Source organism: Pyxicephalus adspersus, chromosome 10 (genome assembly GCF_032062135.1).
Source record: "Pyxicephalus adspersus chromosome 10, UCB_Pads_2.0, whole genome shotgun sequence".
NCBI classification, from domain to species: Eukaryota; Metazoa; Chordata; class Amphibia; order Anura; family Pyxicephalidae; genus Pyxicephalus; species Pyxicephalus adspersus.
The window spans coordinates 33,975,980-33,996,914 of NC_092867.1; the positions used below are offsets into that span (position 1 = coordinate 33,975,980).

Here is a 20,935-nt window from a genome sequence, read left to right on the forward strand (position 1 = left end):
TATATAGACACCAACTACAGCACTATACTTTAAATAGGGCTTGCAAATAACAGCAATGAATTAGATTCTAAGGTGAAATGGAAGCTAATGAAGAGAACAACAGAAAGGGGCAGCAGAATAGGAGCAGTGGGAAGGATGGATAAGTCTGGCTGCAGCATTTATAATAGATTGTAGAGGAGAGAGTGGGGTTAGTGGAATACCAGAGAGGAGGAGGTTACAGTAGTCTAGACGAGAGATAAGAGTGTGTAAGAAAGAATTTGGTAGTCTCCGTGAACAGGTAGGGGTGGATTTTGGAGATGTTGCACAAGTGAAAGTTCTGAACCTTGGGGATAAAGAGGAGGGCAGAATCAAAGGAGATACCAAGACAACATGCCTGAGTGGAGGGATCAACAGTTAGAAAGAATATATTTGGAAAGTGAGGGAAGGGGGAGGATGAGTTTTGTTTTATGCAGGTTGAGTTTAGGAAACCTGTCAGCCATCTCAACATTCAGCATGAAACCTTATCCAGGACTGGGGGGGGGGGAGTCAGGGGTAAACAGATAGATTTGAGTAGGAGCAGTTAGACGAATTGGAAGTAAAACCAAACGATATTAATTTTGTTACATCCTAGTGGTATTATATCTGTCTAAATCTAGCTTAATTAGTACTTCACATTTTCATTCTATAAAAGCTATTCAGTGCTGTCTCTGGGACAGTCCAATCTTCAACCAGTGGAAGGTATGTTCCTAATAATTCCCTGAGTTTATCTAATTCCCTTGGAGTTCACACTTGCATATATTCTAATCTTTTCTCACTACTTACTTCAATGAAAAACCCCTGTGGTAGAAGGCACTGTTTTGTTTAATAGTCTCTTTATAGTGAGTAAAGGATTCTTCTATGAGATTCAAGTAATCTTTGATAATGTCTGAGAAAAATGAAAACCTTACATCCCCAGAAGTTCATTGCTTTTTTTTTTTGCGCTGCCCGCATAATCTATTTTCTGTTGATAATCTAGTTTACATGTGACATCATAAGGTAGTTATTCCTGAAAAATGATCTTTTGAGTGACCGTGGATTTGGTCCATTGTTAAAATATGGTCTTAAGATTTTCCAAGAAGTTGTACAGAACTAATTAATGATATCTTCATTAGTTTTTCTGTCCCTCTTTCCTCGTATAATCTTTTTTCCTTTTATTGCATCTCCAGTTGTGGCTTTCCATTTCTTCCAGATGATTGTCTACCACTGCTTTTTATGTGAGCTCCTTGGTACAAAATTCCTTTATGGATTTCACTGACTTGTTGAATTTTCTTTAGCTTTGTATAAAAAAAATTCTCACTTTCTGTACTTTTTGTGTAGCACAAGATGCTTCTATGTGCTAAGCAACAGCTTCAGTATCGTGCTTGGAGGAAGGTTCTGTAGACACCTCCATCACTCCAAGGTCCCTTGTGAGTGATTCTTACATAAAAAACAATACAATTTCAGTGTCCGGTTCTACCTTCCTTAGTTCTCTCTGACAGATTTTATATGTGGTTCTGCTGAGCCTAGACGTTTGAATTTTGGGTATGGGTGGTTGTTATGTATTTTTTGTCTTTTTAGTGCTTAATACACAAGCTTTCCAAGTTTTATATTACATAATTTTCCATATAGTGCCACAATAAATCCATACCCAGTAATGCCTTCAGTTCATAGCATAAGGTTTTACTGCTCTTTGTCACTAATATTTTAATCTGTTCCTATACTGTAGCAAAGCTGTTTAATTTTATAACATTAATAATAACTCAAAGTATGTATTCACTGCTTTTCTTTTTGCTCAGTGTCCTCAAAGGGGATTTATATCATCTATTTCCAAAACTGCAGCTCAGCCCCTTAAATGCCCCTGTTGGTTTTCAGTCTTGGCTGGTGAAACAAGTGGCTGGTTATAAGTGGAGTTAGAAAACACAGTTTTCTTATATTGTGCATTTGGGAGTTGTGTCTGTTTTTGCTCACTCTTGGCTGGTTATAAGTGGAGTTAGAAAACACAGGGAGTTTACAAACAAAAGAAGTTGAATCCTTATAGTAACCACAAACTGTACATAAACTTTGACAACTCCTTGTAAACAAACATGGTACTGGGAAAATGAGTGGTAGCAAGGTGGAAGGTTTTGTTCAGTGCAAAATCTGCCAAATGTACGCACAAATGGAGCAACAGCTACTAGGTGAATACTGCTGTGACAGATGTGAGCAAGTTGCCCTTCTGGTGTCTCGTACTGGAGACCTGGAAAAGCGCATTGCAACACTGAAATCAGACGATCACCTTGAGAGGGACCTCCTGCTCGCTGAGCAGGTAGTTATTAGTTTAGATGTGGAGGGTGGGGAGGTTATTCAGGATGGACATGTAGGGAGTTGGGTTACTGTAACTGAAGGTGGTAGGGCACCCAGAAAAGGAAGGCCAGCCATATGTTTGAGCACCTTAACATATTTGCAAAGTTATGTGAAGATGTGAAGGTAGCAGACCAGTAGTGGCAACTCTAGATGTTACTGCTACCCCTAACAGTTGGGAGAGCAGCCCATCTAGTAGGTGTGAGGAGGGAAATGCATGAAGGAAAAGACAATTGGTTGTCATAGGGGATTCTATGATTAGGAGGACTGATAGAATAGTTTGTTGCCCAGATCCCTTCAACCGAATGGTTTGTGCTCTCCCTGGTGCCAGGGTTCGGCATGTGGGGGACCGAGTGGACAAATTACTGGGAGGGGCTGGGTATGGCCCAGCTGTCCTGGTCCATGTTGGAACCAATGACAGGATAAATGGCAGATGCAGGATCCTTAAAAATCAGTTTAAAGAACTAGGTTTCATGTTGAAGGAAAGGACCTCCAAGGTTATGTTCTCTGGAATATTGCCTGTGCCATGCGCAACACAGGAAAGGCAAGGGGAGCTTAGACAGCTAAACGCATGGCTTAAGTCCTGGTGCGAAAAGGAAGGGTTTGGTTTCAAAGAACACTGGGCTGACTTTTCATTGGGTACAACCTGTATGCCGGGGGGGGTTTGCTGTGTTTAGAGGAAAGATTTAGGGGAATGGTGGAGAGATATTTAAAGTAGGACAGAGGGGGGAGGGACAGTTAAGGTGGCAGAAAGGTTAGTTAGGGGTAAGCCACAAGTGGAGGGTGGATTGGGGATAGTTTGGGGGAGGGTTATGGATAAATGTATGGAGCTTCCCATGTTACAAAGAAACATTGGATTGCAAAGCAAAAACAAAAGGATTTGGCAAACAGTGCTGGTAAAAGGAGCAATGGTTTAAAGAGCCTGTTCACCAATGCTAGAAGTCTGGCAAAAAAAATAGGGGAGTTGGAAGCCTTAATGAGTGAAAAGCATTATGATTTAGTTGGCATTGCTGACTCCTGGCTTTGTACTTCACGAGACTGGGCTGTCAATATTACTGGTTATACTCTCTTTGGTAAAGACAGAGTCAAACGAAAGGGTGATGATGTCTGTCTGTATGTGAGAAGTGATCTGAAAGTGAATGTGAAAAGAAATTGCTGATGGAACAAGTGATGAGGTTGAGGCATTATGGGTGGAGTTGAATGTGGGAATGCACAATACACAATTCATTATTAGAGTCTGCTATAGGCCCCCCAATGCTAAGAAAGAAATAGAGAATCAACTACTATAGTAGCACAGATAGAAAAAGCAGCAAAAAGTGGAAATGCTTTAATCATGGGAGATTTCAACTACCCTGACATTGACTGGCGTAATGGCACAACAGGAACAGCAAAAGGAAATTTGTGAATTTAATCAAGGATAATTTTATGGTACAGTTTATAGAAGCCCCAACTAGAAATGATACTGTGCTGGACCTAGTTCTTTCAAACAATGCAGAGCTTCAAACAAATGTGCATATAAAAAGAGTCTGGGTAGCAGTGACCATAATATGATTTCATTTAATGTAAGCTATAAACAGGAAGCAAAAACAGGAAAAATAAAAACATTTAATTTTAAGAGAGAAAATTTTACATTATTAAGGGTGGCTCTCTGTGACTTGGACTGGGAGACAATATTGTTCTCAAAGAACACAGAACAGAAATGGGAATTTTTAAAGTCTGTTCTACAAAAGCACACTGAAAAATATATTCGAATGGATAAAAAGTTTAAGAGGCTAAAATAAAACCTATGTGGCTCACAGCTGATGTTAAATAAGTCATAAAGATCAAGAAAAGGACATTCCAAAAATGTAAAAATGAAGGATCACCTTCATCGTTTGAAAACTATAAAACTTACAAAAGGTGTAAAAAGGAGATAAAATGTGCAAAACTTCAAAATGAAAGACAGATTGCAATGGAAAGTAAGGCAAGTCCCCATTTTTTTTAAATTTATTAATAGAAAAATAAGAGATCTGAGCATGTAGGCCCCTTAAAGGATGTCTCTGGGTTGGTAACTGAGGATAAAGAAAAGGCAGATTTATTAAACACTTTTTTTTAGCTCTGTGTACACAAAGGAAAATGGCAGAGATCAAGTCCAAATTCATAATAGCAATGTAACTGCCTTAAATGAGTCACGCTGACTCAAAATTGATATGAATGAGAAACAGTTGGGCAAAATTAAGGTTGACAAAGCACAAGGACCCGATTGAAATACATCCACGTGTCCTCAAAGAGCTGAGCTCAGTTATTTCAAAGCCAATATTTCTAATTTTTAGAGACTCTTTAGTCCAGGGGTCAACAACCTTTACTATCAAAAGAGCCATTTTGCCCCCTCTTCCAACAAAAAAAAATCTCTGGAGCCACAAAACATAACACAGCTTATAAACTTTTAAAAGTTTGATTTTTTTTTTTTAATTTTACCTGTTACAATAAGAGAATACAACAAACAGCCACCATGTAAAAGCCACCCCGAGTCACACTCGGGATTACCGCTAGGAGGGTTAATAGTTTTTCCCATATTTGTGTAAAATTTAAATAAAACTTGGCCTACTTTATTATAAAAAAACTTATAATTGCTGCTTAGCACTTTTAAAAAAGTGAGCATAAGTCCATTTCAGTATGCTTTAATCCTCTTCAGGTTTCTTTCTCGGCCAGCAATCAACCGAAGCACCTGAACATACAATAAAAAACTACATAAGCTCCGGGTCTGAAATAAATTCTTTCTTCGGAAAAAATATTAGCCTATTAAATGCTAGTGTTCTCACCTGTTTAATGTGACTTCTGTTTCTGAAGCTTGATGCTGAAGCTCCCTATGTTGGGGCTGTAAGATGTGACTTTGATCTTCACACAGGACCGTAGGCTCTCATTTGTCGGGCGGGAGTGATATTTTGACATTATGAAGTTCATGCTCAAGAAAACTTGCTTGCATAAGTATGTTGAACCAAAGATGAACAGGACTCCAAATGCATACATTTTCATGTTCATATACGCATCAGGAATGGCACTCCATGTTTCAAAAACAAGTTTGTCGGGTTTGGGGAGGTTTTCAATATCATTTCATTTGTGCTGTTTAACGAGAGTGGCCTTCTGATGGGCGACTTCTTTGAGATCAGCTTTCAGGCTTTTGAACTTAGACACCCATAAGTCTTTGTCGGCCAGTTCAATTTCAAGATCAAGCTGACTTTATTCCTGTGAATGCGGATATGTTCAGCAGGGATGGGTCGATGTCCAGTGGTGTGACGGAAGGACAGTGTTTTTTTTCTGTTCTGAACTCGCTGGATCTTTCTCCAAATGTAAATAATCACAATTTATGTGATTGTTCTCTTCTTTGAACTCTCTCAGGGAGGGGACATGAGAGAGCATACCTGTCTGTACATCTCTGGCAAACTGCCATCTTGCGCTCAAACGCCAGAACATCCACCAGTAACTGCAAGGCCGTGCTTCTCTTTCCCTTAAAATTTTTATTCAGTCTGTTTGTGACTTGTCATATCCACCATAAAAAACCTTTTTACAGGCAATCGAGGTCTCCCAGTTTTAGGATAGCTGAGGTCTTTGCTTTCCAATAAAGTTTTTACATGTTCCAGACAAGCAGAGAAGCATTTTGGCACGTCTCCCCTTGACAGCCAACGAACTCTGTTGTGCAGCAGGAGATCCGAAAATGCCCTCTCGACTTCATCTAACAATAAACAAAACTGTTGGTGGTTTAACCCATTTGCAATTATTTTGTTCACTATCCTAATACCAAGGTCCATAATTTCCACATATTCAGTGGGAAATGTTTGAGCTCAGTGATTCTTAGTGCAAGATGCAGTGAAATGTCATCAGCTCTTGATCCATCGACTTTTGAAATAAAATTCACAAAGCCCTCCTCTCATACTGGGTGCACCATTATTAGACACTGACACCAGGTGAGTGGTGTTGATTCCTTTGGCTTTTAGACAACTCAAAACAGCCTCACAAATGTCCTTTCCCTACGCTTGGGCCTTTAGCGGTATGAGTTCAATCAGTTCTTCCTGCGGCCTATCAGTGTTCACATATCTGCATAACAGTGCTGTCTGCTCAATATTGTTTACATCACTTGACTCATCACAGGCAATTGAATATGCTTGAGCTGAATTGATGTCATCAATTTGCTTACTGGTGATGTTTGTTGCCATTTTAATGGTCCTGTCATTGATGGTCTTTGTAGAGAGGCATTTAATTTTCTGAAAAATTTCCTGTTTGTTTTTAAATTCGGAGAATAGATCCTCTGATATTTTTATGAACGATTCTTTCATGTATTCTCTGTCTGTGAATGGCTTCCCCTTCTGTTACGCACCGCACTAGTAGTGTGGCAGGTGATCACTAATGGCAGTACCCGAGACAAGAACACTGATGGGTGATACAAGTTTATTCAAGTTTATTACCAAAAAGTGCAAATAACAAACAATGTGCACACACCAAAAAGTATCTAAACACCGCCACAAACAAACTTAACAGAAATAAAGAGTAAAGAAGCTCAGGTCAGTATCACAGGTCTAGAACAAGGAACAGGACCAGAGAGCACAGCAGGCCAAACAGCACTGAGGATCTGGCAAGGACTGCCAGAATGGCAAACACTTAAATATGAAGCTCCCAGCTGTTTGCATATTGAGCTTTCCCTGTATGTGGCCAGGGGAAGTTCATAATAACCCGATATTTAGCACCACCAGCAGGAGAGACAGGAAAGATAACTCCCTTGGGAGGCAGCCTCTGGACGCTCCTAATTACACCTAAAAAGAAACCTTCCTGGGCATGGTCCCCAAACCGATCCCTATATTTCACCACCACTACCACTGACCTGGAATTCAAGATGGCAGATAAAATAGCTGCATATTGGAACACAGGCTTAAGAACTCTTGCAAGGATGGAAAAACGTTGACTTTGATAGCACCTGAAGTAAAGTATAACCTTGGACTCCTTAGAGGTACTGAAAACCCCATTGAAGATCTTACATGTACCTTGGAGCATGGCAACACTATCCAGGAAAGAAAGAAAGCCCAACAAAGCTCCTCCCATCCCCCACCTCCCTTTGCAAAGATTCTCTAGTGTGTTTAGAGCAGTACTCCCTGCAGTATGTCTCCTCTTCCTCAGCCAGCAATGCATAATACAACACCTGATTGGGATACATATCTAATCTGGATTCAAGTGTGCACAGCCCAAACAGAGTTTCACAATCTCAGGAATACTGCAATGATCAGTGTGGCCAGATTCTACTGTTACGCACCGCACTAGCAGTGTGGCAGGTGATCGCTAATGACAGTACCTGGGACAAGAACACAAAACTAGCAGCTGTAGTTGAGTTTAGAGAGATACACCACTTCTTGAAAGTATGTTTGCTCCGCTCAAGTTTCTGTAGTAGTTCTGAAATCTCTCTCTTTCACCCATGTTTAGTTGGGTACTTTCCAGAAAATGCTTAGTGCTTGTTTTGAAAATGCCTTTCAACGTTACATTTTTTGTTTACTAATTTCTCGCCACATATCAAGCAAACAGGTAAGCCAGCATGTTGTTGTTGGCAGTGAAGGCAAAGGAATCTGTCCATGCAGAATTAAACTCTCTATTTTTCTTCTGAGATTTTTCTTTTTTGGGATGTATTCGTAGTTAGTTTACCGCGGGGGTTGCACATCCAATTCATATGATAATATACTTATTTATTTAAATGTATGTTTATCATGATTCATTATCCCAAGATTAATGGCTCAATGGACCAATGGACGGAGTGGTTAGCACTCCGGTGTTTGCAGCGCTAGGTCTCAGGTTCAAATCTCGGCCAGGACTGTCTGTATAGAGTTTGCAGGTTCTCCCCGTGTCTGCGTGGGTTTCCTCCCACATTCCAAAAACATGAAGTTAGGTTAATTGGCTTCCCCCCAAAAAATGACCTTAGACTACATTAATGACATATGACTATGGTAGGGACATTAGATTGTGAGCCCCTTTGAGGGACAGTTAGTGACTTGACTATGGACTTTGTACAGCGCTGCATAATATGATACTGCTATATAAATACTGTGTAGTAATAATTTATCAGATGATTAATATATGATTAGTAACTAATCATTAATATATGATAAGTTACCAATCATATATTAATCATCTGATAAATTATGCATCATTAGTTGATAAAACTTCCTTTTAAACTTACTTTACTTTTTTTTTCCTGGCTCTCTGTTACTTTAAGAGCCATGCATCACTCAATGAGAAGCTGAATTTACATCTAGTCCCATGTCCTACGTGTAAGCACCCAGGAACACGGGACTCCTATCAGCGAGCGACTCTCTCGAGTCCCGTGCTGATGGCTCCGCCCCCACCAGGAACGTACCTGAAGGGAAATCCCTCTCCTCCATATGGAGTGTCCCCTTACCCCGCTGGCGGACGTGTCAACACCGGCTGCGGTAAATAGGGAAGGGAGCCACAATAAGGAGGCTCAAGAGCCACGGTTTGCTGACCCCTGCTTTAGTCACTAGCATGGTACTGATTGATTGGCGTATGGCCAATGTGGTTCCTATCTTCAAAAAGGGAGCAAAGTCATTACGAAGTAAATACAGACCAGTTAGTTTAACGCCCATAGTTGGAGAGGTCCTGGAGAGTAATATTATAAGTGATAGTCAGCATGGCTTCAAGAAAGACCGAAGTTGTCAAACAAATTTACTCTCTTTTTATGAGGAAGTAAACAGGTAGACAGTGGAATAGCAGTTGATATAGTGTACTTGGACTTTGCTAAAGCATTTAACACTGTACCCCACAGACAGTTGATATGCAAGTTAGGGTCAAAAGAAAAGTCGATCTTCAAATGGATAGAGAACTGGCTTAAAGACCACATCCAGAGAGCAGTGATTATGGTCTAAGGTTATTAGTGATGTACCCCAGGGTTCAGTGTTGGGACCTTTACTGTTTAACATCTTTATAAATGATATAGAGTTTGGGATTAAAAGTACCATTTCTGTTTTTGCAGATGACACCAAACTATGTAATGGAATTAAGTCCATACAGGATGTCTTTAATCTACAAGCAGACCTGGATGTACTGTTTGAATGGGCAGCCCAGTGGCAAATGAAGTTTAATATAGATAAATGTAAAGTTATGCAATTGGGGCTAACAACATGCATGCTTCATACTGTCTAGGGGGAATACATTTGGGGGAGTCGAGTCAGAAATGGAAAAGGATCTGGGGGTTCTGGTAGATCATAGATTTAATAACAGCATGCAATGCCAAGCTGCAATATCTAAAGCTAGTAAAGTACTTTCTTGTATTAAAAGAGGAATAGACTGCAGAGATGTGGAAAAAATCCTACCCCCATACAAAGCATTGGTCAGACCACATCTGGAGTAAGCAGGCCAGTTTTGGGCACCAGATCACAAAAAGAACTCTGACCCTTGGAAGTTACCCTGTTGCTACTGCAGATGGTAACAGTGGTGTGCTAGATTGCTTTGTGTGTTTCAGCAAAGTAGATGTACTATGGGCGTTTTTGGCAGTTATGTAGGATTTGTCTCTGAGATTCTGCACATTGGGCAGATTGGTATGCTAAATTCAGTCTCTCTGCATAAAATTGCAATCAAACTTACAGCCTCGTCTGTCTGCACCCCACTAGTCAACTCAGAAATTGGCTACAAAATGCATGATATTAAGTTTTAGGCCAGATATTCCACTGTTTGTGTAGTATGCAAAAACTAACTGCAAAACTGCAAAAATTAACTAAATGAATATGCTGACTGGTAACCTTTACAGTAAGGCTGTAAAACTTTAGATGAAACCTTATCCAAATGGTGTGCCTTGGTGCCTAGTCAGTGTGACAAAAACAGTTTGAATGCTGATATAAATGGGCCTGAATTCAGTTATGTTCTGCCTAGATATTGTTTATTTATATATTTTTTTATCATTTCATCGATCACAAATCTGCATGATATGATGTTCCTAATACTTTATATAAAATATCTGTATAACACATATGTTTTAATGCAATGGTATTCAGTTCTATACTAGTATTCTTATATAACAAACAATGACAATACACTTAGAAATGTTTCCTCTGAATCATCACCTCTGATTCTGCCTTCTCCTTCACCCCCCACATTCAGAACATTTCCAGGTCCTGTCACTTTCACCTGCCAAACATCACCAAAATCTGCCCCTACCTGTCCCCAGGGACCATCAAACTCTTTGTACATGCTCTTATCATCTCTCATCTGGGACTACTGTTATAGTTATCTCCTCCTCCTCTGATATTCCACTAACCCGACTCTCTCCTCTTCAATCAATCTATCTATACTGCAGCGAGACTCATCCATCCTTCCCACTGCTCTTCTTCTGGTGCATCTCTTTGTAGTTGTCTTTACTGGTTACCATTTCACCTTATATTCAAAATCAAGCTCCTGTGGTTTGCCCTCAAATTCCTCTATAGCTCATGTCTCCCCTATCTTTTTGATCTGAAAAATACACCCCTAGCTTCTCTCTTCTCTCCTCTAATAACCTACTAATGACTTCCCCACTTATAACTACATCACACACATGATCCTATTGGGCTTGCTCTTACTTTCTGCAAATTTAAAAGTGCACTCAAAAACCATCTTTTCAAACTCACCTACCTGTCTTCTTCCATCTCTTAAAACCCTCACTACTTACCCACCATTCCACATCCCCCCCCCCTTATTGTGTGCTACTTCCCCCACCTCTTAGATTGTAAAAGAAGGGTTCTTTCCTCCTCCTGTGTCACTGTCTGTATCTGTCTGTCATTTGTAACCCTTGTTTAAGTACAGCGCTGCATATTATGTTGGTGCTATATAAATACTGTTTATTAAAAAAAATAATAATAAAAAGCAGTGAATCTGAAAAGTTAGTAAAAGTTAGGTATTTAATACATTTCATCTAAATATATATACATTATTGTTATGCAGTTGCAATTTTATTTCAGATAATTGCTGGTCAGGCATTCACTTTCTCTTGACTGCCTACCCTAAAGCCCTTGCAACAGGGGCACAGTGATGTCATCAATTACAGCTTAAAAGTGACCATTAAATTATGTCAAAATGAAAGACAGATCAAAAAATACAAAGTATGAGAATCATTTTAGTAAAGTTGTATAGAATAAAAGTATGAGAATCATTTTAGTAAAGTTGTATAGAATAAAAGTATGAGAATCATTTTAGTAAAGTCATATAGAGTCACATTAGTCACTTTTTAAGGACACTGTGACTTAACTTTAGAAAGAGAGAATCCAAGGACAACAGATCAGGTGAACTTGGTTCACTCTTACTTGTTTTTCAATGATCCCTCTCCTCTTGAACTCTTAGTACATTTTATTTTGCACTTTGAAAACAAATTAAACTGCTGCTTCTATGTTCCTAACCTTTAGCATTACAAACTGAATGTGCAACAAATTGTTATTATAAACATTACTGGAATAACTGCTGTTGTATTACCATCTTTACAAGAAGTTAGACTTATACTTAGTTGAATTTATCACCATTTCACCATGTGTTTAATGCTGTGGCAAGGGTTTCTTTTTTTATGATTTTTTTATGAATTTTTAAAGAACAACCTAGTTGATCACCTCCAACCTGAGGCTAGATTATTTTCCCTTTGCCATATATATACCACATGTACCATCTTTCTGTTCGGAATGTTTTATATGTTTGCATTTTTACTATGCACAGTCTATTGTTGCAAGAGGTCAATTTAGTAATTGTAGCTTCTTACTAACATCACATAATTATAAGACATATCTACAAAAGCCATTAATTTATAAAACCATGTAAAACCTTGTTAAGGACATGTTTGGGGATAGCTATTATACTAGATTAGATATCTAACCTTTAAAGACAGGCTTTACAAATAGTGCATTATACGTTTTGTTGTGGTTCCTCTATTCCTCCTTGAAGTGGACATCTTACCCCACTCCCCCACTCCCTGCCTTCCCCCTTTGATACCCCCCACCCCTTGAATGCTTTATTTGTTTTGCAGGTTTACGCCTTGATACAAAGTCTTCTTTCTATGATTACCTTATGTTTTTTTAATCGGTGCTATACGATCGTTCGTAGATATCGTGCAGGATCGTTCGTCGTTCGTTTTCCAACGATAATAATTGGAAGTGTGTACGTAGCTTTACTTGCTGTCAAAAGCTTTTAAGAGGAGATAATAAGAGGAACTGGCTTTTCTACCTGGACATATTTATTTATTTACATTTTCACAATTAGGGCAAGTTTTGGCTATAAATCTCTAAAACATTCATTAACTATTCCGAAAAATTCCTGAATTTTTTTGCAGTAAGTTACCATCATCATTACTATTAAATTATGTAAACGTTGTATGAATGTCACAGTATCTGTATCTGTATATGTCTGACAACAATAAAAAAAAAAAAAAAAAACTTGTACAGAGAACCAAGTATGTTGGCATTTTCTTGTAGGTAGGATGTACCACATAACCTAAGTTTGATGCCCACCTTTTGAAAGACTAATGCCTATCTTTTATATTTCTATGTAACTGGCTAAATTGGCTCATAATATGCACCTGGCATTGGTTCAAGGCCTTCACATTATATGGTTTATAAGTAGTGAGACTTGCCACAAAAAATTCAAGCAGTCGAGCTGGTTGAATCTGGGCAGGCAAATGAGAATGTTTTGGGCTGTTATAAATTTTCTGTCCAGATACATATAAATATCAGCCATATTTGTTTGGTAGATTTTCCTAAAACTTCATAAAAATGGAGAGAAACAGAATTGAGGAGATTCACTAAAGTGCTACACTGAAGGGTTCAAGTAGCAGAGTAGAACACAGGAAACCTCTGCAGTAGCAATCAATATATCCACATAAAAGTACAAATATTACCTGGCCACATCAAAGAAAAGGTATAGGTGCTCCCAGTACAATGTATAAATGCAGCATGTGGCAAATACAGAACTCTCTGAGTAATGAAAGTACAAAGGAGCCTATCTTTTCACCAGGTTTTAGTTCATGTTCTGCATTAGATCTTTGTAGGTCATCATCAGTAGCTTGTACAGCAGTGCTCACTTTTCAATATGATCTGAAATTAGTTTAGCCCCTTTTAACTGTTACACCTGTATTCACCCGTATGAACTAGAGCAAATGATCACTTTCACTATGGGCCTGTTTAAGTCTAGGGTTCAGTTTTAAGAAAACAAAATAATGCATACAATATCTTTTTTGGTGTGTGTGTTGAGGGGGGGAGGGGCTAGGCTATTTTTATCATTATTGTTTTGCAAAAATTCATTGTTTTTTATAGAATGTAAAGACATAAAAACTAAGTTTTTCTTTTTTCTGAGCAGTATTTCAAGAAAATGTTTCAAATCAGGTGAAAAATGTAACTAATAAAACAAATGAAAGATATTGATAAGTTAATGATTAAAAAAAGAGCAAAAATAATCAGCTCATTGGAATCTGATCTTTGGTTATCTTGATTGGCCAGACTGAGATGACTAAACTCCTGAGCAGGCGTATGGGAGTTCATTCAGTCCCAGCACTGGCAGGGGAAGTGGGATTGCAGGTTTGAATACTTATTGCACTGGGGACAACTCCTGTCCCTTTCTGCATTAAAGCCCTGCCTAATGCCAAATTTTCAAAGTGGAACTTTGATTCCACTTTAAGTGAAGTCTCTGATGATATAAATATAGGGTACTCAAAACAATTAGTGATTAAAACCATAACCTACCTTTGCACTAAACTAAAGCTCTAGTTAATTTATTTAAAACTCCATGGTTATTCAATTATAGACAACATACCAGCATATTCAAGTTCATGGCATAGTAAATACCAGTCTAGTGACAAATGGCACTGTATGAAATCAATTAGCGGCAAGAGTGCATTACAGCAACCAATGATTTTCAAACATTATTAGTATACCTATTGTTTGTGCAGTTTTTCACAGGAAACAGGGTCTTTGTTTAGAACAGTACAAAAATGCATTGAGATAGTAGAGTTGGTGTTATACCCTAATTTATTAAATGGGAGAATCATTCACTTTACCTGCTCGCAGACTCTCGGTTCTATTCCAGATACAGCAAGCTTGGCCTAATTCAATTAGATACCGCTTTGTTGTAAAAGCTAAGTTCTCATGCTTCTTGCAGATAATTGAGGATTTTGTTTATGTCCTACACATCTGAAATAATTTGTAAGGTTCCCGCTCTTCATCTATAATTTTAAATAGAAAGAGAGGATTTTCAAAGTGCATGAGTATCACAGACTGGCCTACTGCGTGGTGTTATTTGTTCTTCTTTATTTGAAAAATAAGCTACATTGAAGAAGACATATGTTGTGTTGTTGCTTCACACTTCACATTTTTAATATTGAAAGCTTTAAGTGGTTCTTAAAATTCACATGCTATCACAAGCTTCTGGAAATATCTTTAAGATCTTTTGAAAAGAAATCAATAATATATGTTGCTAGATAGTGCAGCAATATATAGCACAACATCAAGAGAAACCTTTTCTTTCATAATTTAAAACGTAATCTAAGCTCCTGAATTATTTGTGCATGTGTTTTGTCCAAGCTGACTAAACAATGATTAGGTTATGTTGATCTGATTTTTTTTTTTTTTTTTTTACCATATGCATTGTGATAGTGTGGTTGCTGGACAGAATCAAATTGGGCAGTTCTTTATCTTATGATGCCATTTGTATGGCCACCATTCTACAAACTGAAACATAGTCTAATGCTTTTTTTTGCTACAGACATATCAGAATTTCATTCATTTGAAATGTGGTTTAAATAAAATGACTTCATATGCTTCTGTACACTTACTAGCTGTGTGGCCAGATTTTAGTTTAAAGCAGAAATGACCAAATGAATCCTGACAACTGGTTATCAACAGTTTGTAATATTTTGATTAAAACTGTTGACCATACACAGTGTTTAAATTGCTGTGCGTATGGCGATGTAATAACTAAAAAAAAAAAATGGTTAAAGAGGAACTTTAGTTATGAACTCCAAAATTGTGGGCAGGCATTATTCCCGGCCTGGAAAATCAACATGGTTCAGGTTGTGACTTTGTGAGGAGACACTAATGACTAGGGCAGTGCCCCTGGGAGAGCAAGCTAAATTAAAAATTGCCTGACCCTTGTGTCTGCCTGGCCTGGTGTCTGTTTTTTTTTATTGTTGCTGTTTTTTTTCTAAAACGTGAATTTTTAAATATAACTCTTGTGTAAACAAAAATATGTTCAGCGTTTACAAGAAAGAATGCATTAGTTACCCTGCTTTTATGGAAAAATATTTGAAGTTATTTAAATATGCAATGCTTGCAAAAAAAGATATTCTGAACTTAATTTTAATGATTAACTGGGAACTGTAAATGTTACCAAAACAACTATAAAAAACCTTCATGTTTTTGTACCCATTTGTCATGCTTTAGCCATTGAAAAGCTAATAACATAATGGAGTGTAAATAAACAATACAGCACACCTCTGAACACTTTCCACAGTTCCATTCTTTATCCAATTGAAGAATTATAAATCAGAAGATGCCTTCTGAGCCAACATCTGGAATTGAATTACGAAGATAAGAACCCCTGAGGTAGAAAAAGAATGAATGTGACTGTTGTGTTGTAGTAGCTAAAACAAACGTGTGAAAAAGAAAAAAATCTGTACATGCACACTGATATACAGTATTAGCTAATTATGCTAAAATGCAAAATCATATCTGACAATGACTGTGCCAAGTTTACTATACAGGATATACCTAATGGTTAGCCATTTGGTTTGGGTCTGACTTTGGCTCAGCAGCCTCCATAACCAATAAGAAGGCTTGAGGTGGGGGGTGACTTTTACATTTCCATATTAATTAGTTTGCATATTGTGAATTACTATGGTTTGTATCAGGGTTACTTTAAAGGTGAACTCTTGCAAATAGCCAAATATACTGTAAAGTGTGTGTGTATGTGTGTGTATATATATATATATATATATATATATATATACACTACATCTTACCCGCCAAAATAATTTAGTCCAGCTAGTCTCGAGATATATACTGTGCCAGGTTTTCTTTACTGTGCGACTCTGTTAATATTTGAAAATATAAAAAAAGCACTCTCTGCAAGAATAGAATTGATAAGCAGCTGTCCTGCTGCCATATTTTGCGGTCTTGAATAGATAAGCTTGTTAAGGTACGTGCTGCAGTTTGTACTTATTTCAGCAGGCTCCAACATCACTACTGTGTCCTGTACTGACATTTGGGGAATGGGTGAATGCAATCACAGAGTTCAGTGGTAATACAGGCATCTGACAGCTCGCATTTATATTTCAAGACAGCAGAGTTTGGCATAGGAAAAATTGGGTTAGGTACCGGTAAATATTCTTGTTCATTGCAGGGGATGCTTATTTTTGAAAGCTACAGAACTTACAGTATAACTTGGATAAATCCCTGACTTCAGCATGTGATAGAAAAATGAAGCAGCTGCAGCAATCTAATAAAGTCATCACCATGTTTGATTATGTTAGCTTGTTCATTGTCAGTGCATGCAAAATAGTGTTATTGGCCCAGAGAATTAACCCTCCCTCTTTTTATCGGAGTTCTGCTGTACAAGAGGTAAATATAAAGACACGTTCTTGTGATGATATCATTTGCTATAATACATATAGTTGTTTAATATTTGTTTTATTAAATTATAATGCTATTCAAAGATTTTTAAAAGCCTGATATTGACATTTGATGCTTAATGTGTGACAGACAAAAGTAGTGTTTTTCTTACCAAGGTACTCATTCAGCCCAGTCAAAGATTCTTTAGCTTTAACTCAGGCATTTGTATTATTATATGTATTATATTTATTATATTATAAAATTATTATAAAAATTATTAATTAATAATATTATTAATAATAATAAACAGTATTTGTAGTGCCAACATATTACGCAGCACTGGGACTGTACATGAAAAAAAACAGATATAGACAGTGACACAGTAGGGAAAGAGGACCCTGCCCAGAAGAGCTTACAATCTAAAATTCATTAGTCATGTCTAATTACCATAATCCTGTTCCAACAAGTCAAAATGTAATGCTTACCAGAGCTGTATTGTTCCAAAGAAACCACTTTGCAAGACATTAAAAATGTCTGCAAATGTCCATGCAGGAATTTGTAGGCATCTGCAAACACCTGTGAAAAAAAAATGGTCCCAGACACCTACTGTCAACTGCTAAGAATGCTGCGTCCTTTTTTTTCACAGCTTGTATGAACATAGCCTAACCCTTTTTTTTCCCCCATGCTCTTATTTGTTAATATATGTTAATATATATAGCAATCTCATATAGGCGTCTATAAATGAAACACTGAATCTGACATTCACTGAAACATTTCCTGGTGGAAAATGGGTTACTACCATCAGAGAATGTTTCAGTGAATAATAGATTTACTGTTTTATGAATAGACCCATACTGAGTCTCCTAAAGCATGTCCCTAGCCTCCAACTGCTCCTGTTTCATGTTGGGAGGCAAGCTTGGCTCACTCTAGGATCCCAGGTTCTCAGCCAGAACACAATCTGCACAGAGTTTGTATGTTCTCCTTGTGTTTCAGTTTTATTCCAGAAACTTGCATTTAGGTAATTTGCTTTCTTTAACCCCCAGCGGTGGGTCAAAGCGGGTGGTCACACTCGAGGTCGCTAAAAACATTAAAAAAACACTTACCTTGTTCAGTTGTCATGCCCTGGCATCCTGCTGATCCCTGCAGCTCCTCTGGACATGTCTTCTTTCTTCGATCTTCAGCAGGCGACTGCAGAGACGATTTCTGGGGTTTCCTGGTGACGTTGGTGCATGCGATGGTGCGGGCGGGAGGAGCGGCGGGAAATTCTAATAATTTTGTATTGGATTCAATACAAAATAGCTGTATTGAGTCCAATACAAAGAAATCTTTATATTATATACTACTACTATAACTGTACTACTGTACGGTTATATTACATGTTTCACTTTTAACAGATTTTTGTGTTTTTTTTATTTATTGTTTATTAATAAATGTATTACATTTATTAAATATTGGACATATTTAGGTGACTTATGCCTAAGAAATGTAGGCCTACAATGTAAAATAAATTTCCATGCAAAAAATTTTAACGCTTTTTGCATGGAAATACAGACTTTGTTAGGAACATTAGACTGTAAGCCCCTCTGAAAGACAGCTAGTGACATGACTATGGACTGTGTAGAGCGCTGTGTAATATGTTTGTGCTATATAAATACTGTTCAAACCAATAATATTTGAGGCTTCTGACCACCTCCGGAAGCAGGACCATAGTTTTGTCAATTTACTGTTGCATTTGGCAATCTGGTAGGAAGTAGGGATGGGCCATGCAGATAGGCATGGATTTCAAGTTTGTGCAATTATTTGGACAGTCCATTTTTTATCATATCACATGGGTGGCACGGCTCTTGTGAGCTCCTTTGAGGGACAGCTAGCGACATGACTATGGATTTTGTAAAGCGCTGTGTAATATGTAAATAATACTGTGTAACAACAATAATAATAAAATCTAAAGGGATTAGTCCAAACCCAACTTGAAAACTGATTTTGAAGGATAACGAACACTAACTAATCCACACAAAAATGTGAAATTCTTCTTCCCTCATTTTTGACCTTTGGGTAAGTGGAAGGTCAATAAAGCACTGGAATCCAATCACTTCAAATGACTAAAGGATGGAATCAAATGTTTTTCCTCCTCAGCTCATGGTCACCTTAAAGTAGCAAGAATAAACATCCCACTCACAACATTGGCATACAGATTGCCACAATATGCATATAAAAGAAACCTCCCTCTAATAATGAACCACTTACACTTCATAAGTGCCCTCTGGCAATATGTACAGCTTATGAACATATCCATTGATCTCAATTGTAATGGCCCCCACACATTTAACTTCATCTGGGGCATAGGGACATTCGGACTACATTACATATAAAGCATCCCTTAATTGCCATTGCAACAAGTAAACAGCATATCGCCATCTGCAGATCAATCTATACTAATGCGTACACACAACACACATACGCAAGAAATAAACTAAAATATATAAGTAAATATAAATAAACTTAAAAATATTATATCACTTTCTTTAAACCATCCAGTTTCTTAACATAAACAACACAAACATTTTAAAAATAAAAACATTTTTTAATCTAAATAAATAAATATTAAAACTTTAAAGTATCCTGTGTTTCTTTACTAAAAATAATGGTTACATTTAGGTATACAGTACCAAGTCACTTCAGGTATTTTGCTGCCCTTGACAAACAATGTTTGAGCAAAGGCTGGCTTTAAGGTGGCTATACAATAGTTCAGCCTTTTTCAACCATTTTTTAAGAGGAACCCTCTAAACAATTTTCAGGTTGTGGGGAATTCCTGCCAAAGCCAATTTATTGACATTCAATGATTATATTGATAGACAATTGAAGAGTGCTAGCAAGCAGCTCTGACCCCAGATCTATGTATAGTAGGTACCATAAATTGGAAGGTCAATCAACAACAGTTCAAGGAACTTCTTGCAAACTTGCAAGGGAAGCCTTATTGAGAATGGCTGCACTAGTCAATGAGTCCACAACCACTGTAAACAATTGGCAGCACCTTGATATTGATTAACCCGGTCACCCCCTGCACCTATTGACCAGCAGATCCAACATTTATTTTGGAGTATTCCCTAGCAGCTGCAAGCCAAAAGGAGCACTGCCTAATGTTTACAAAAAATCCAACGGAGATAGTTTGTTGTATAAAACATGAAGAGTACTTAAATTGGCTGCTGGTTGAGCACTCCCTGATAAAAAACAAAAACAAAAAAACACATGGATGAAACAAAGAAAAGCCATTCCGTTATCAATGTTTAAACATTAAAAAAAATATCAAGAATGCCTTTATTTCCTATAGATTACTGTTGCATTTGATGTTTGATTAAACAAAACTTCTAACCTATAAAAATGTCTTACAGTGTAACACCCTCCGCAGGAATTTAATACCTCTGGAGGTGGTACTTAGATCACAAGATAGACCATCACACACCATTTCACTATTATATAATATAATTCTCCAGGAAAACTCTTCTGGCTCCCTCATATACACCATGCTGGGAAGCAAAAATGAATACACCCATCCTAGCCACCGATCCGAAATAAGCCTTTATTCTCACACACAAACTGGCTCTTCCATGAAAAATGGCGTAATAGGCCCAAGATACATTCTTACTACTGCTCTCTGTAGCTGGTTTATGGTAGCGCTCATGTTGTACCTATTATTGCAAATGAGAGAATGAAAACAAACGTGTTGAAGTTTGGTATCTATTTTTCAAAGTTTTTATACACGATAAAGTTATCACCCTGGTAGCCTGTGTCTTGTGCTTCCCATTCCTTATCTTACCCTTCCCTCTCCCTAAGTGTATATATGTAATATGTTTGTATCCACCCCTTTTTTCTTTTTTCCTGATTGTATGTCAAAACTGAAACCTTTAATAAAAAATGATTCAAACAAAAATGTCATTCCATGTATAACCACAAGCTAAATATTATCTAATACAAGCAGCATTGTTATTCCTATTTATGTGTTCCTAACATACCTG

At 37.6% G+C, this 20,935-nt stretch overlaps 1 protein-coding gene and 1 long non-coding RNA gene across 2 annotated transcripts in view; one reads left to right on the plus strand and one right to left on the minus strand.

Annotated features, from left to right (window-relative positions):
* Positions 1-20,935, minus strand: part of NPFFR1 (neuropeptide FF receptor 1) — an 81,994-nt gene that overhangs the window by 56,272 nt on the left and 4,787 nt on the right. The window lies entirely within an intron of this gene.
* LOC140339669 (uncharacterized) overlaps positions 1-20,935 on the plus strand; it is a 152,507-nt gene that overhangs the window by 35,663 nt on the left and 95,909 nt on the right. The window lies entirely within an intron of this gene.